Genomic DNA, 17637 nt, shown 5'->3' on the forward strand with positions numbered 1-17637 from the left:
AACAAACCAGGATATGTACCACCCTGAACGTGCCGGATCTCTTCTGATCTTGTGGGACTATCGGGTGCTGTAGTCTTCTGGCTTCCCTCTCTCTCCCTCTTTCCCCCTTTTGTCGCCATGTTTTTCAACCGTCCTCTGCCTGTGCTCCCCCTTTTCTCCCGCCTGCACCCCTGCTGCAGCCTGAGACCTCCTCATGGGGTCCGCCACTGCAGCCCCTGGGGCCACTGCCAGCAGGTACAGCCATACACTGCTGAACACACCTGATCATGTCTGATCTCAGAAGCTAAGCTGGGTCTGGCCTGGTTAGCACTTGGATGGGAGACTGCATGGGAATACCAGGTGTTGTAGGCTTTTGGCTTCCACTCCCTCCCACTTTCCCCCTTTTGTTGCTGGACTTCCCAACCACCCCCTGATGCTGCTCCCCCTTATCTGCCTGCCTGCACCCCCACTGCAGTCTGAGATTTCCTCATGGGGGTCTGCCACTGCAGCACTGCCAGGCAGCAGCATCCCACCTCTTAAAAATAAATAAATAAATAAACCGTGGTATATCCATATCACATGTAGAAAGTAAAATGGGAGTCCCCAAAAGACACGTACATATCTTAACTCCTGAACCTATGAATGTGACCTTATTCAAAAATAGGGCCTTTGCAGTGCTCGTTAAGAATCTCGAGATGAGATTGCCCTAGATTATCTGGGTGGGCCCTAAATCCAATGACAAGTGTCTTTTTTTTTGCCCAAGCAATCAATTATCCTGTCTCAGCCTCCCTAGTTGCTGGGACCACAGGCATGTGCCACCACACCTGGCTAATTTTTTTTTTTTTTTTTTTTTTTTTTTTGAGTCAGAATCTCTCTCTGTCATCCAGGCTAGAGTGCAGTGGTGCTATCTGGGCTCACTGCAACCTCAGCTCCTGGGTTTAAGCAATGCTCATGCCTCAACCTCCTGAGTAGCTGAGATTACAGGTGTTCACTACTATGCTTGGCTAATTTTTTGTATTTTTAGTAGCACATTGGCCAGGCTGGTCTTGAACTCCTGACCTTGTGATCCATCCACCTCGAACTCCCAAAGTGCTGGGATTACGGGCATTAGGCACTGCGCCCGGCCAGTGAAGGAACTTTTTGGGGAAATGAATATGTTCTATGTTTCATTGGTGAATATAATCCCAAAACTCATCTAACTAGACCCTTAATTGCCCTCAAAAGTTCTTGTGTATAAATTATACCTCCGTAAAAAAAATTTTTTTAGGCCAGACACAGTGGTGCACCCCTGTAATCCCAGCACTTTGGGAGGCCGAGGTGGGTGGATCACCTAAGGTCAGGAGTTTGAGACCAGCCTAACATGGTAAAACCCCGTGTCTACTAAATTAAAAAAATTAGCCAGGCATGCTGGTGAATGCCTGTAATCCCAGCTACTCGGGAGGCTGAGGCAGGAGAATCACTTGAACCTGGGAAGTGGAGATTGCAGTGAGCCGAGATCATGTCATTGTACTTCAGTCTGGGCAACAGAAGCGAAACTCCGCCTGAAAGCAACAACAACAAAAATGCATATGAAAATTAGCTGGGCATGGTGGCAGGCACATGGAATCCCAGCTTCTTGGGAGGCTGAGGAAGGAGAATCGCTTGAACCCGGGAGGCGTAGGTTGCGGTGAACTGAGATCGCATCACTACACCCTAGCCTGGGCGACAGAGCAAGACTCTGTCTCAAAAAAATGCTTTTAGTTAAAATCAAAAAAACAATAAAAGTATGAGGAACAAACAAAATGTATCAGTTTTCAGCTGAGTTTTTCTAAGGCAAACACTGGAATATTCTACCTTTTGCTACCTTATACTTTATCAATTAATATACATTACTGAGCACTGCAATGCAAGGATTCCATCACCTCCCCAACATCTGACATGGAGTAGAAGTAGGTAAATGTTTACTAAATGAAGGTATGCAGTGGGCTTTTGGAGAGGAGATAGACTTTGGCCACCAGCCTAATGGAATAATTTAGACTGTTTCTTGCTAACATATCTGGAGCCGTTCCCTCATTTTGTGACCCAAAGAGTAAACACATACAACCAGTCAATCTTAGGTTATATTCTTGCCATCCTAGAGAGTAAGTGCTCCAGGACATCAGAGTAAGAAGTCTGGACTGGGGAATTCTCTTTGTATAATGTGGATTATTGTTTATGTTCCTATCTTTTTTTTTAATTTTTTAATTTTTATTTATTTTTTAAGATGGGGTTTCACCATGTTGGCCAGGCTGATCTTGAACTCCTGACCTCAGGTGATCCACCCACCTCGGCCTCCCAAAGTGCTGGGATTACAGGTGTGAGCCACCACGCCCAGCCTCTTTATGTTCCTATCTTGTTTCCCTGTTAGACTGTGAGCTGGAGGGCCCGCACTTTTATGTGTCGTTCTAATCCTCTCAGTCCTTACAGTTCACTGCACCCAGCGGCCAGTCAAGAATCTTTGCCACTGATGAGTTGTAAAGCCATGTGTTCAGGGGAATACATCACTATTTATGACATGAAGGAGAACTTTCAAATTTAAGAAGAGATTGTTTTGAGTTTCTACACTCACCGGAAGACGGAGCTCCTCTTTCCTTGCCTAACACAGCCATGGCTCGTGGTCCCAAGAAGCATCTGAAGCGGTGGCAGCTCCAAAGCATTGGATGATGGATAAACTGCCCGGTGTGTTTGCTCCTCGTCCATCCACCGGTCCTCACAAGTTGAGAGAGTGTCTCCCCCTCATCATTTTCCTAAGGAACAGACTTAAGTGTGCCCTGACAGGAGATGAAGTAAAGAAGATTTGCATGCAGCGGTTCATTAAGATCGATGGCAAGGTCCGAACTGATATAACCTACCCTGCTGGTTTCATGGATATCATCAGCATTGACAAGATGGGAGAGAATTTCCGTCTGATCTATGACACCAAGGGTCGCTTTGCTGTACATCGTATTACACCTGAGGAGGCCAAGTACAAATTGTGCAAAGTACGAAAAATCTTTGTGGGCGCAAAAGGAATCCCTCATCTGGTGACTCATGATGCTCGCACCATCCACTACCCTGATCCGCTCATCAAGGTGAATGATAACATTCAGATTGATTTGGAGACTGGCAAGATTACTGATTTCATCAAGTTTGACACTGGTAACCTGTGTATGGTGACTGGGGGTGCTAACCTGGGAAGAATTGGTGTGATTACCAACAGAGAGAGGCACCCTGGATCTTTCAACGTGGTTCACGTGAAAGATGCCAATGGCAACAGCTTTGCCACTCGACTTTCCAATATTTTTGTTATTGGCAAGGGCAACAAACCATGGATCTCTCTTCCCCGAGGAAAGGGTATCCGCCTCACCATTGCTGAAGAGAGAGACAAAAGACTGGCAGCCAAACAGAGCAGTGGGTGAAATGGTCCCTGGGTGATATGTTAGATCTTTATGCATAATTAAAAATCATGTGGCATGATTAATAGCAAAAAAAAAAAAAAAAGAAGAAGAAGAGATTGTTTTGCATGCTGAAGACAGTAGGTATTATAAAATACTTAAGTAGGAGGCTTTCCCACTCCAGAACAACCTACTTAGCATTAGATAAATTTACTATTTAAAGTAACCAAACATGACCTCTAGAAATAGAACCTAAAGAAATAATAGCAAATGCATGTAGAGACAAAAAAACTAAAAGAAGTCTTCGTAAAAAAAATGCATTTAGAAGATTTGTTGCAGCATTTTTTGTTTGTTTGTTTTGGGATAGGGTCTCACTCTGCCACCCAGGCTGGAGTGTAGTGTCGCGATTTCAGCTCACTGCAACCTCTGCCTCCTGTGTTTAAGCAATTCTCCTGCCTCAGCTTCCTGAGTAGCTGGGATTACAGACACATGCCACCATACCCTGCTAATTTATATTATTTTATTTATTTATTGTTTTGTTCAGGCACAGCGGCTCACGCCTGTAATCCCAGCCCTCTGGGAGGACGAAGCAGATAGATCATTTGAGGTCAGGATTTCGAGACCAGCCTGGCCAACATGGTGAAACCCCATCTCTACTAAAAATGCAAAAATTAGCCAGGCATGGTGGCAGATGCCTGTAATCTCAGCTACTCATGAGGCTGAGGCATGAGAATTGTTTGAACCCCCGGGAGGTGGAGGTTGCAGTGAGCCAAAATCATGCCACTGCACTTCAGCCTGGGCAACAGAGCAAGACTCTGTCTCAAAAAAAAAAAAAAAAAAAAAAAAAAAAGACCTGCTTCGCTTTCTGGTCCAGGCCCTCTTTGTCTCTGGGCCTCTGGTCTACAAGTGGGAAACCGGAGAGAAAGCGGGGTTCCTTGTGCAGTGGAAGAAGGATCTGAGGTCCCACAACTGCCTTTCCTTTAATTAGAAACACTATAATGATAACCAGCATCACTGCATTTCATGTCACAAGGGGACTTAGCATGTCTCTTGCTCAGAACCCTTTCGTGGTTTCCCAATTACACTTAGAATAATTCCCCAACTGCTTTGTACAAGGCCTCCCAGGATTTAGCTCCTACCTTTTTCTCCAGCCAGCCTCACCTTCTCCTACTCTACTCACTTAATCCTCGCTCCTTTCTGTCCTACTGGTTCTCTTCAAATGCACAAAACTGAATCCTATTTTTTCCACTCCTGCCTTGGCGCTTTGGCACTTGCTACTTTCTTTGCCTGAAACACTCTTCTTCCCTGTTCAATACCAAAGCTACCAGCCACACTAGCTACTCTGAATTGAGGTGTGCCAGAAGTGGGAAATGCACACCAGATTTTTTTGTTGTTTTTTGAGACAGTCTTGATCTGTTGTCCAGGCGTCCAGGCTGGAGTGCAGTGGTGAGATCTCAGCTCACTGCAACCTCTGCCTTCTGGGTTCCAGCCATTCTCATGCCTCAGCCTCCCAAGTAGCTGGGATTATAGGCGTGCACCACCATATCCGGCTAATTTTTGTATTTATAGTAGAGATGGGGTTTCGCCATGTTGGCCAGGCTGGTCTGGAACTCCTGACCTCAAGCAATCCACCCCCTTGGACTCCCAAAGTGCTGGGATTACAGGTATGAGCCACTGCACCTGGCCAAAATGCACACCAGATTTTGAGAGTTTTGTTCATAGAAAAGAACTTAAATTTTTAAAATACTGGTTACATTTTGAGATGATAATGTTTTGGATATATTGGACACATAGGGTTGCTGTGAGGACTGAATATGCTGAGAGTTCTTTTTTTTGAGACAGAGTGTCACTCTGTCGCCCAGGCTGGAGTTCAGTGGCGCGATCTCAGCTCACTGCAACCTCCACCTCTTGGGTTCAAGCGATTCTTCTGCCTCAGCCTCCAGAGTAGCTGGGAATACAGGCATGCTTGGCTAAATTTTTGTATTTTTAGTAGAGATGTGGTTTCACTGTGTTAGCCAGGCTGGTCTCAATCTCCTGACCTTGTGATCTGCCTGTCTCGGCCTCCTAAAGTGCTGTGACCCACCGTGCCTGGCCCTAAGAAATTTAAAATTACATATGTGGGCCGGTCATGGTAGCTTATGTAATCCCAGCACTTTGGGAGGTCGCGGGTGGATCGCTTGAGGTCAGGAGTTCGAGACCAGTATGACCAACATGGTAAAACCCTGTCTCTACTGAAAATACAAAAATTAACCAGGCGTGGTTAATTGTAGGTGCCTGTAATCCCAGTTACTCAGGAGGCTGAGGCAGGAGAATCGTTTGAACCCGGGAGGCGCAAGTTCCAGTGAGCCGAGATCACACCACTGCACTACAGCCTGGGCAATTGAGCGAGATTCCATCTCAAAAAATAATAATAATAAAAATAAAATAAAATAAAATTACACATGTGACTCATATTGTATTTCTACAGAACAGCACTATTCTACATGTTTGCAGGGTTGCTGCTTTTCCTATGTTCAGGTGTCTGCTCAAATATCACGTCCTCAGTGTGGCATTCTCCGACCACACTATCTTACTATTTTTTTTTTTTAAAGAGGGGATTTCACCATGTTGGTCAGGCTGGTCTTGAACTCCTAACCTCAGGTGATCTGCCCGCCTTGGCTTCCAAAATGCTTGGATTACAGGCATGAGCCACCACGCCCAGCCACACTATCTTATTTAAAATAGTAGCTCTGGGCCAGGCATGGTGGCTCATGCCTGTAATCCCGGCACTTTGGGAGGCCAAGGAGGGTGGATCACCAGAGGTCAGGAGTTTGAGACCAGCCTGACCAGCATGGTGAAACCCTGTCTCTACTAAAAATACAAAAATTAGCCAGGCACGGTGGTGGGTGCCTGTACTCTGAGCTACTTGGGAGGCTGAAGCAGGAGAATCACTTGAACCAGAGAGGTGGAGGTTGCAGTGAGCCAAGATCATGCCACTGCACTCCAACCTGAGTGACAGAGCAAGACTCCATCTCAAAATAATAATAATAATAATAATAAAATAGTAGCTTTGGTTGGGGGCAGTGGCTAATGCCTGTAATCCCATTACTTTGAGAGGCCAAGACAGGAGCATTGCTTGAGCCCAGGAGTTCAAGACCAGCTTGGGCAACATAGGGAGACCCCATCTTTACAAAAATAAAATAATTAGCCAGGCACTGTGGCACATGTCCATGGTCCCAAGTTCTTGGGAGGCTGAGGTGGGAGGATCATTTGGGACTGGGAGGTCGAGGCTGCGGTGTGTCGTGATTGCATCACTGCATTCCAGCCTGGGCAACAGAGTGAGACCCTGTCTCAAAAAATAAAATAGAATAAAATAGTAACACCCAGTGTCATGTTTTTCTTTCTGTTTTATTCTTCTTCCTAGCATTGATTAATAACTGCATTAGACAGCAAATAAACAGGTAAACAAATAAGCCACATAATGACAAAGTGATTAAGGTTATGAAGAAAATAAAGCAAGGCTTAAAGGAGGGTACTTTAGATGCATGGTCAAAAAGGGCCTCTTTGAGAAGGTAACTTCTCAGATGAATTTTAGATGATGAAAAAGGCACCAATCATGCAAAGATTTTAGGGAATTCAAAGCAGCCAGAACAGCTTTGCAGAGCCCCAAGGTGGGAAGGAAATTCACTTATTAGAGGAATAGAAAGAAGGTCTGATTTGCTAGAATCCAGTGAGCAAGGGGGTCCTGGAGCATGGATTAGCTCATGTTAAACATTATGGTCCATTGTGAAGGGTATATATTTTAGTCCAAATGCATATTGGAATGTGTAGGTGACATGATTTATGTTTTGAAAGATTTCACTCTTGGCTGCAGTATGGATTGAAATGGGGGCGGGAGAACTCCTATTTCGAGTGGAAATAAGAGACCATTCAGAAGGCTGGTGCAATTGTCCAGGTGAGCGATGGCAGTGCTTGGACAAAGATGGTGACAGCAAGGTAGAAGAAGTGGATGAATTCAAGATATATTATGGAGGTAGTTTGTCAGAACTGGTCGATAGGGATGAGGGGAATGAGAGAAAGAAAAATCAAGCATGACTTCTGGCTGGGTGCAGTGGCTCATGCCCGCAATCCCAGCACTTTGGGAGGCCAAGGAGGGCAGATCACCTGAGGTCAGGAGTTCGAGACCAGCCTGACCAATGTGATGAAACCCTGTCTCTACTAAAAATACAAAGATTAGCCAGGCATGGTGGCATGCACCTGTAATCCCAGCTATTGAGACAGGAGAATCGCTTGAACCTGGGAGGCGGAGGTTACAGTGAGCCAAAATGGCGCTTTTGCACTCCAGCCTGGGTAACAAGAGTGAAACTGTCAGAAAGAAAGAAAGAAAGAGAGAGAAAGAAAGAAAGGAAAGAAAGAAAGAAAAAGAAAAGAAAAGAAAGAATGACTTCTAAATCTCAGACTTGAGTAACTGGGTAGATGGTCAACCCATTTTCTGAGATGGCAAAAACTGGGAGAGAAACAGTTTTGTGGGTGTTAGAAGCCAGGTATCAAGAGTGTATGGAACATTTAGATTTTGAGATGCATATTAGACAAGCAGATGGAGAAGGAGGCAGTTGAATATGAGTTTGGAGCTGGGAGAAGAGAGATGAGAGCTGTAGGTACAGACAGGATTCAAATCTGGATGTCACCAGGCATAGTGGTTCATGCCTGTAAGCCCAGCACTTTGGGAGGCCAAGGTGGGCTGATCACCTGAGGTCAGGAGTTCGAGAGCAGCCTGGTCAACATGGTAAAACCCCATCTCTACTAAAAATACAAAAAAAATTGGCCTAGTGTGGTGGCTCACACCTATAATACTAGCACTTTGGGAGACCCAAGTGGGTGGATCACGAGGTCAGGAGATCAATACCATTCTGGCCAACATGGTGAAACCCCGTCTCTACTAAAAATACAAAAATTAGCTGGGTGTAGTGGCAGATGCCTGTAATCCCAGCTTCTCAGGAGGCTGAGGCATGAGAATCCCTTAAACCCAAGAGGCGGAGTTTGCAGTGAGCTGCAACTCTAGCCTGGTGACAGAGCAAGACTCCATCTCGAAAAAAAAAAAAAAAATTAGCCAGGCGTGGTGGCGGGTGTCTGTAGTGCCAGCTTCTAGGGAGGTTAAGACAGGAGAATCGCTTGAATCCGGGAGGCAGAGTTTGCAGTGAGCTGACACTGCACCACTGCACTCCAGCCTGGATGACAGAGTGAGACTCCGTTTAAAAATAAAATAAAATAAAAAAGCCGGGCGCGGTGGCTCACACCTGTAATCCCAGCACTTTGGGAGGCCGAGGAGGGTGGATCACGAGGTCAAGAGATCAAGACCATCCTGGTCAACAAGGTGAAACCCCGTCTCTACTAAAAATACAAAAAAATTAGCTGGGCATGGTGGCGCGTGCCTGTAATCCCAGCAACTCAAGAGGCTGAGGCAGGAGAATTGCCTGAACCCAGGAGGCGGAGGTTGCGGTGAGCCGAGATCGCGCCATTGCACTCCAGCCTGGGTAACAAGAGCGAAACTCCATCTCAGAAAAAATAAAAATTAAAATAAAATAAAATAAAAACAAATCTGGACGTCATCAGTGTATATGGATGGAAGGGATCGACTAGGGAAAGGTCGGGGAAGAATGTTCTAGGCAGAGCTTGGAAGAATGTTCTAGGCAGAACTAGTCTCACTGTGTTGCCCAGGCTGGTCTCGAGCTCCCTGGAGGCCTCAAGTGATCCTCCTGCTAATTTTTCAAAGCAGTGGAATTACAGGCATCAGCCACTGTGACGGAACACTCATTTCTAACTTGAAAACAATTCTTCAGCTTCATGCCTCGGTGCCTTTTAGCCTACCCCACAGGATCTGACACTGCACCACTGCACTCCAGCCTGGATGACAGAGTGAGACTCCATTTAAAAATAAAATAAAATAAAAACAAATCTGGATGTCATCAGTGTATATGGATGGAAGGGATCAACTAGGGAAAGGTCGGGGAAGAATGCTCTAGGCAGAGCTTGGAGATTATTTTTTGAGATGGAGTCTTGCTCTGTTTCCCGAGCTGGAGTGCAATGGTGCATCTCAGCTTACTGCAACCTCCACCTCCTAGGTTCAAGCAATTCTCTCACCTAAGCCTCCCGAGTAGCTGGGACTACAGGCATGCGCCACCATGCCAGGCTATTTTTGCATTTTTCATAGGGCTTTTGCCATGTTAGCCAGGCTGGTATCGAACTCTGGCCTGAGGAGATCCACCCACCTTAGCCTCCCAGAGTGCTGGGATTGCAAGCGTGAGCCACCATGCTGGCCTTCCGTTATTTTAGAAAGTTAATTTTGCCAAGATTGAGGATGTGCTCATGGCACAGCTTCAGGAAGTCCGAAACAACAAGTGCCCCAGGTGGCCGGGGCACACCTTAGTTTTATACATTTTAGGGAGACATGAGACATCAATCAATATATATAAGAAGTACATTGGTTTGGTCTGGAAAAGCGGGACAATCTGAAGCACAGGCAGGAAGACTGGCAGTGGGGAGGGGGCTTCCAGGTCACAGGTAGGTGAGAGATGAACAGTTGCATTCTTTTGAGTTTCTCATCAGCCTTTCCAAAGGAGGCAATCAGAGACATATCTATGTCAGTAGGCAGAGGGATGTCTTTAATAGAATGGGAAGAAGGTTTGTTCTAGACATTTCCTAGTTTGACTTTTCCCTTTAGCTTATTGATTTGGGGGCCCCAAGATTTATATTCCTTTCACAGAAGAATAAAGCTTTTGCAGGAAAACAGGGAACTGGAAGAGTTTCCATTTAGGCAAGGATGAGAGACCTGGTGAAATGACCTGGCCTCAAGCTTCTCGGCAGTGTCCTTTTTCTTTGCTCCCTCTCAGGGTACAAAGAATGTACTTCCCCCATCTCAGCACAAATCAATCTGAAGGGTAATTGCCCTTTTACTTGTCTTTCTCCCCACCTAGACTGTGAGCAGCTTGAGGACAGGGGCTATATCTGTCTGATTGATTTTCTTTTTCAAGATGAAGTCTTGCTCTGTCACTCAGGCTGGAGTACAGTGGCACGATCTTGGCTAACTGCAACCTCCGCCTCCGGGGTTCAAGTGATTCTTCTGCCTCAGCCTCCCAAGTAGCTGGGATTATAGGCGCATGCCACCATGCCCAGCTAATTTTTGTATTTTTTGTAGAGACGGGGTTTCACCATGTTGGTCAGGCTGGTCTCGAACTCCTGACATCATGATCCGCCTGCCTTGGCCTCCCAAAGTGCTGGGATTACAGGTGTGAGCCACCATATCCGGCCTGTGTGATTCATTTTTGAACCACTGATACAAAACTAAATGTTGTTCTTTTTTTTCTTTTTTTCTTTTTTCATGAGTAGAATCTCTTAAATGTTGTTCTTTTTGTGAAAAGTTGCCCCTTCAGGCCCCAAAGAGGACCTTACCAGGCATTTGCTTCTGGAGGGAATGAGCAGTGGCTTGCAGTTGGTGAAATGAGATAGAGTGGTGGGGAGCACTCAGCAGACCTGGAGGATGTTGCGGAAGGAAATAATTTTTAAGTGCCTGCCACCTCTACCATCCTGTGAATCTTCAAGGACAGGGACCTGATTGGATTCACTTCTGTGTTCCCGACAGAACCCAGAACTCTGACCAGGACATAGCATTCCTCAATAAAAGATTGCTGAAATGAACCAAAGCCCAGTAGCTCAAGGTTACTGGTCAGCTGTCAACAGTGAAAAGCTTGGCAAATCTCCCCAGCAGTTCAGTCCCAGGGTAGCACTGTTGGAGCTGGAGAAACAGCCCTGGGAAAGACAGCTAAATGTCCTAAGTTTTACATCCAGAAGCTTCCAGAAGCTCCACTCACAGCTCACAGCATGAATAATTTAGGACAGGACTTGTGGTCAGATTTGGGAAGGGCATTGAGGTTGAAGACGACAGCCTCTTAGGTGCCCTCTCATCAGGGCAGCTGAGCCTGCCGGCTTCCCAGGTGAGACTGCACAGCCTCGGTGAGCCCTCCATGTGCCCTCCCAGCCCTCCCAGCGGGCCCTGCCTGCTGAGACCCTGCCCCACGCTCTGGCCCTGTGCAGGTTCAATTTCACACCCAGGTCCCCCATGCTCTTCCTGCGCCTGCAGCTTGGTTTCCCTTGGTGTTTATTTTCCCCTCTCACCAGGGAAGAACTGTGGCACTCACTTCTCTTCTTTCTCCTTCTTTTTTCTTCATCTTCCTTTTCTTATTCTTATTTGTAGACATAGTCTCACTGTGTTGCCCAAGCTGGTCTCCAGCTCCCTGGAGGCCTCAAGTGATCCTCCTGCCTCAGCCTTCAAAGCAGTGGAATTACAGGCATCAGCCACTGTGACGGAACACTCATTTCTTCTTTTTTTTTTTTTTTTTTGAGACGGAGTTTCACTCTTGTTACCCAGGCTGAAGTGCAATGGCGCGATCTCAGCTCACCGCAACCTCCGCCTCCTGGGTTCAGGCAATTCTCCTGCCTCAGCCTCCTGAGTAGCTGGGATTACAGGCACGCGCCACCATGCTCAGCTAATTTTTTGTATTTTTAGTAGAGACGGGGTTTCGCCATGTTGAGCAGGATGGTCTCGATCTCTGGACCTCGTGATCCACCCGCCTTGGCCTCCCAAAGTGCTGGGATTACAGGCTTGGGCCACCGCGCCCGGTCCATGGAACACTCATTTCTAACTTGAAAACAATTCTTCAGCTTCATGCCTCAGTGCCTTTTAGTCTACCCCACAGGATCTTTTTTATTTTTATTTTAAAAATTTATTTATTTGTTTGTTTAGATGGAGTCTGCCTCTGTCGCCCAAGCTGGAGTGCAGCTGAACGATCTTGGCTCACTGCAATCTCCGCCTCCTGGGTTCAAGTGATTCTCCTGCCTTAGCCTCCTAAGCAGCTGGGATTACAGGTGCATGCCACCACACCTGGCTAATACTTTTTTTGGGGAGGATACGGTGTCTTGCTCTCTTGCCCAGGCTGGAGTACAGTGGCATGATCTTGGCTCACTGCAACCTTCGCCTCCTGGGTTCAAGCAATTCTCCCTGCCTCAGCTTCCTGAGTAGTTGGGATTACAGGTGCCTGCCACCACTCCCAGCTAATTTTTGTATTTTTAGTAGAGACAGGGTTTCACCATGTTGGCCAGGCTGGTCTCGAACTCCTGACCTCAGGTGACCTGCCCATCTCAGCCTCCCAGAGTGGTGGGATTACAGGCATTAGTCACTGCGCCTGGCCATTTTTTTATTTTTTTAGTGGAGGCAGGGTTTCACCATGTTGGTCAGGCTGGTCTCGAACTCCTGACCTCAAGTGATCTGCCTGTCTCGGGCTCCCACAACGTTGGGATTACCAGCGTGAGACACCACACCTGGTATACTCTCTGCCTCTATGAGTTCAATGTTTTTAGGTTCCACATATGAGTGAGATTATGCAGTATTTATCTTTCTGTGCCTGGCTTATTTCACTTAATGTAGTGTCCTCCATTCAGGTTAATCCATGTTGTTACAAATGACAGGCTTTCTTTCTCTCTCTTTCTCTCTCTTTACTTCTTTCTTCCTCTCTTTCTTTCTTTTCTTTCTCTCTCTCTCTCTTTTTTTTTTTTTTTTGGACAGAGTCTTGCTCTTGCTCAGGTTGGAGTACAGTGGCTGGATCACAACTCACTGTAGCTTCAAAAACTCCTGGGCTCAAGTGATCCTCTTGCCTTAGCCTCCAGAGTAGTTAGGACTACAGGTGGGAGCCACTATGCCCAGATAATTTGTTTTTTGTTTTTTTGAGATGGAGTTTCGCTCTGTCGCCCAGGTTGGAGTGCAGTGGCACTATCTTGGCTCACTGCAACTTCCACCTCCCGGGTTCAAGCCATTCTTCTGCCTCAGCCTCTGGAGTAGCGGGGACTACAGGCACGTGCCACCACACCCTGCTAATTTTTGTATTTTTAATAGAGATGGGATTTCACCATATTGGCCAGGCTGGTCTCGAACTCCTGACCTCATGGTCCACCTGCCTCGGCCTCCTAAAGTGTTGGGATTATAGGCATGAGCCACTGCGCCCGGCCCCAGATAATTTATTTTTTTTTTTTTTTATTTTTGTAGAATTGGGGTCTCCCTATGTTGCCCAGGAAAGTCTCAAACTCCTGGCCTCAAGCAATTCTCCCACCTTGACCTCCCAAAGTGTTGGGATTATAGGCGTGAACCACCACACCCAACCAGGATTTTCTTCTTTTTAAAGGCTGAATAGTATTCCATTGTCCCACAGGAACTTTAGAATCAGGGTGCAGAATTCTCTGGTGCTGAGGACTTTGCAGGTTTCTGTGGAGAAGATATCCCACAGAGGGACCTGCACTGAAGCAGGTTACAACTGTGATCTTCTGATCTTTCTTCAGAATTCCCAGAGGTACCTGTGGTCTGAGGAAAAGAACCCTTGGCTGAGTCATAGGACCTAGATTCTTTGCCTTGGCTTCAGACAGTAGAAAACAGTGGTTATAGCATGAGATTTGGAGACACCTGGATGAGAACCCCAGCTCCAACACGTTTGCTTTGTGGGCTTCAGCAAATCATTTAACCTCTTGAAGTCTCTGTTTCTTTATTTGTAAAATGAAGAAAAATAAGGTAACTACTGCACAGGGTTTGGGGGAAGACTTAATGAGATAATATATGCAAAATGCCCAGGGCATTGCCTAGCACTTAGTAGGAGTGTAATAAATGATGGTTGCTTTCCCTTAATATGAAAGAGCCCATGCAAACACAGAAACTTAGCAAGTTTCAGTGGGTGGAAAACATCCCTTCCCATCTCCATTGTCCCTGCTGCGGTTCACAGCCTCATTACCTCTGGCTGGGACTACTGTAGCAGTTTCTCAGCATAACCACCCACACCCATCTGGTGCCTGCCCTTGGGTTACTTTCATTCTGTTACTTTGACACTTTTCTTGACTGCTTATAATCGTTAGATTTAGGCCAAATTTCTTAGTTCAAGGGCCTTTGTAAATTGCTCCAACCCTTTTTTCCCCCCAACCATTATGGTGAAAAAGAACAGATATGTGAAATCTGAAGACAGGGCTCCAGTCCTGGGACCATCCACTGTCTCCCTAGCTGACTTTGAGTAAATCCTCTCAGTTCTACATCTCTACATTCGAGATCATAATACTGCTTCATGGGATGCATGCATCTTTCCTGCTGGACTGTGAGCCCATGGTCAACAGGCAGGGGATGAAATGCATCTTGCTCACACTGTATCTTCATTACCCTGCATGGGGCCTGACACAGGGTAGATGTTCAGCACATATTTGTTGAACGAACGAACGAACGAATGAATGAATGAATGAATGAATGAACAGAGCTGTGAGGACTGGATTTGGCATGATCCAGGTAAAGCCTTTGCAGTCACCAGGAGACATGCCCAAATGGTAGCTGTTGCTATGCAGGTTACTAAGTGGAAGGACTTTAGACACATTCCCTCTCTCTCTGGACACACTCATCTGTCCTAGGAGAGGATAGAAGGCCCTCCTGCCTCTTGTTCTGTGCATCATTAGGTCGTGAGTGCAAAAGGAGCTCAATAAATGCTTCCTCGGTGGTTAAATCTTCCAAGGCTCCACTTGGGGCTAGCGCTGTCTGAAGAGACTGAGTTTCCTCGTTGGGGCCTGGTTTTCTTCTGCTCTTTACCCTGCCGGGAAGATGAGGCCTTCTTTGGGTCCCTCCTTCATTCAGTTCCAGAAGCCCAGCGGGTAGGTGGACCTATAAGGACCTGCAGGATCTGCAGGACGCTCTCGGGAGCTGGAGCAGGAGCGCCAAGGGCGGGGACGGAATGTGGGTTTAAGGGAAACGGGCGAAAGAGGGATGACCATGGAAAAGGGTTGTTTAAGAACCCGGGTCTGGGCAGACAGACAGTCCTGCAGCCTGAGAGAGCGACTAGGACCGGGCGGTGAGGAGCTCCAAGAGGGCGGGCCGGCTGAGCTGGCCCGGGGTCAGCGAGCAGCCGTGGGGCCGAGGCGGAGAGGTCGTGGAGCAGAGGGCGGGGAATTTGGGGGTGTGGTTGGCCTTGAGGGGGGACACCGGAGGCCATCAGGGAGGAATTGCAGAGGGGAGGGATCGAGAGGGCCCGGGAGGCAGGAGGACGCGGGGTCAGCGCGGAGCGGGCGCCGGGCGGCGGACGGGCAGGGGTGCGCGGGGTGCGCGGAAGCACTGGGGTGGGGTGCAGGGCGGGGGGAGCACGCATCGGGGGGCGGGGGGCGGTGTCGGCGCTGGGGGTGGGGGAGCGGGTTGGGCGGCTGCGCCGGCTCTGCTTCAGCCGCTGCCGCTAGGGCGCGGGGGGCGGGGGGCTCGGCGCCGCGAGCTCGGCCATTGTGGGAACCGCTCCCCTCGGCTCCGCCGCGCTCCCCTCGACTGCGCTCCAGCCCGGGGCGCGCCCGGCCGCTGCCACCTTCGCTGCCGCCGCGGGCCCGTCTTCCTCCTCCTTCGGCTTAGGGTAAGGCGCTGGGCGAGGGGTTGGATGCAGGCGCCCTGCCTGCTGAGCAGGGTGCGCAGCGGCGGCTGGGGCGCGGTGATTGATCGCGCGAGGCGGCCGCGCCCCAGCCCCCGGCAGCTGGCGGCTGCGGACAGGCGGCTTGACAGGCGCGGCGACAGCGGCCGTGCGGGCCTCTCACCTGCAGCCCCCGCGGCAGGCGCCGGGGAGCGGCGAGGACTCGGAGCTGGGGCTTCCCCTGTGCGGGCGCTGTCAGGGCGGAAGGGAGGCGTGTTCCCCGGGAAAATGGGGTACGGAGTCCTGTCGCGGCCGGGCGCCGGACCTGCTGGGGAGGGCAGAGCCGGGCGAGGAAGGTCGCTTCCCGGCCCCAGGGCTCGGCCGCTGGCCCCAGCGCCCTGTCGGTCCTCAGTCGCGCGTCCCCGCTCTTTGTCAGCCACACTTGGCGGGCACGCGGACCCACCCGCGCCGCTCCAGGCTCGCGGGCGCGCCCCTCCTCCACTGTGGGGAAGCGGGTGGGAGCCAGGTGGAGAGAGTCGCAACGAGTGAGAGCACCCTGTGAGGTGCCTGTCGCCGACCGGCCTGCGTCCTTCGGGGTGGGCTGGGGCATGGGCAGGCGCTCCTGTGAATCTCGGGGATTGAAGTGACCCGGGTGACCGAGGGTGGGGTAGGAGCCCCGAGGTCAAACAGGTGTTGTGAGGGGCGGGAGATTGACGGGGTAGAGCCCAGAAGGGACGCTTTCTCCTGTAGGAGGCCTTGGGAGAGCCGGCCTTTGTAGTGAAATGGGCGTCTTGGAGAGGAATGGGCGGTTCTGGGATGAAGCAGGTGGTCTGAGAGGAGGGGCATTTTTCCTGCCCCCGAGCTGAGGGTAGGGGTGGAAGCTTGGCCTGAGTTTCCCAGAGGTTGAGGCTGTCACTTCAGTACCTGCTCTGGCACCAGAAGGTAATGGGAGGAGGGGTAAGTGCTAGGATAAAGGGCAAAGCTGTGCCAGGACCTGGGTCCTTTCCTTTCTGTTTCCTGTGGCTAGATCCCTTCTAGATGTTCCCTGGGAAGAGGGCCCACATGCTGCTGGCACAAGGGGTGCCCTGGCAGGGTTCTGCTGCTTAAGGCTGCCTACAGACCTCCTGCACCGTTTTTATGTTTCTTTTGTTATCTCTTTGAATTCTGTGCCTATGGTGGGGATCTGCCAATGACCCAGGAGGCTGTCTCTGCCCCTTGCTGCCTCTAGGCTGATTCGAGAATCCTGGAGGAGCTGTGGCCACAGACCCAATGTGTCCAGCCATGTAGGCTACCTCCCTGTCTCTACACAGCCCTGTGTGCAGATATTCCCCATAAGGGAAAATCAACAGCTCCTGCCCTCCCTGGTCCTAGAGCCAAAGTCAGAGCAGGCTACCCAGGTTGGCTTTGGGGCCTGTAGGAAGGCTGGTAGCTGAAGGCACCTACCATCCGTGTTCTGATAGAGCCCTTGGGGTGGTGGGCCACGTGTAGCAGATGGTTCTGGGAAGTCAGCTTGGCCTGGCTGAGGGAAGGCTGCCCAGTCTGGCTGGTGGAGCCCAGCTGGCCCTAGAGCAATTGTATTTTCACTCAACTGTCTCCACTAGCTAAACTGACCAGAAAAAATGAACTTTCTGTCCCATCTCTCCACCCTATCCTCATGCTGTGCCACTTATTCCCACAACAGCCCTGGAATAGCAAATGAACATTTACTCTAATGCCTGCTGGGTGCCATGTATGGCATCAACCAGTACTACATTTGCATTTAACAGCGTTCTTAAAACATCCTCTGAGGTGGAATATTACCCCCATTTTGCAGATGAAGGAACTGAGTC

General features: G+C 49.1%; 2 pseudogenes; both read left to right on the forward strand.

Annotated features, from left to right (window-relative positions):
* Positions 1–232: 232 nt before the first annotated feature.
* On the forward strand, positions 233–351 carry LOC135273461 (5S ribosomal RNA; annotated as a pseudogene).
* A 2253-nt stretch (positions 352–2604) lies between these two features.
* On the forward strand, positions 2605–3462 carry LOC105707959 (small ribosomal subunit protein eS4, X isoform-like; annotated as a pseudogene).
* The last annotated feature ends 14175 nt before the right edge of the window (positions 3463–17637 follow it).

The sequence above is a fragment of the Aotus nancymaae genome, unplaced genomic scaffold, assembly GCF_030222135.1.
Source record: "Aotus nancymaae isolate 86718 unplaced genomic scaffold, 86718_ANA_hifiasm-v0.15.2.pri h1tg000007l, whole genome shotgun sequence".
In the NCBI taxonomy this organism is placed as follows: Eukaryota; Metazoa; Chordata; class Mammalia; order Primates; family Aotidae; genus Aotus; species Aotus nancymaae.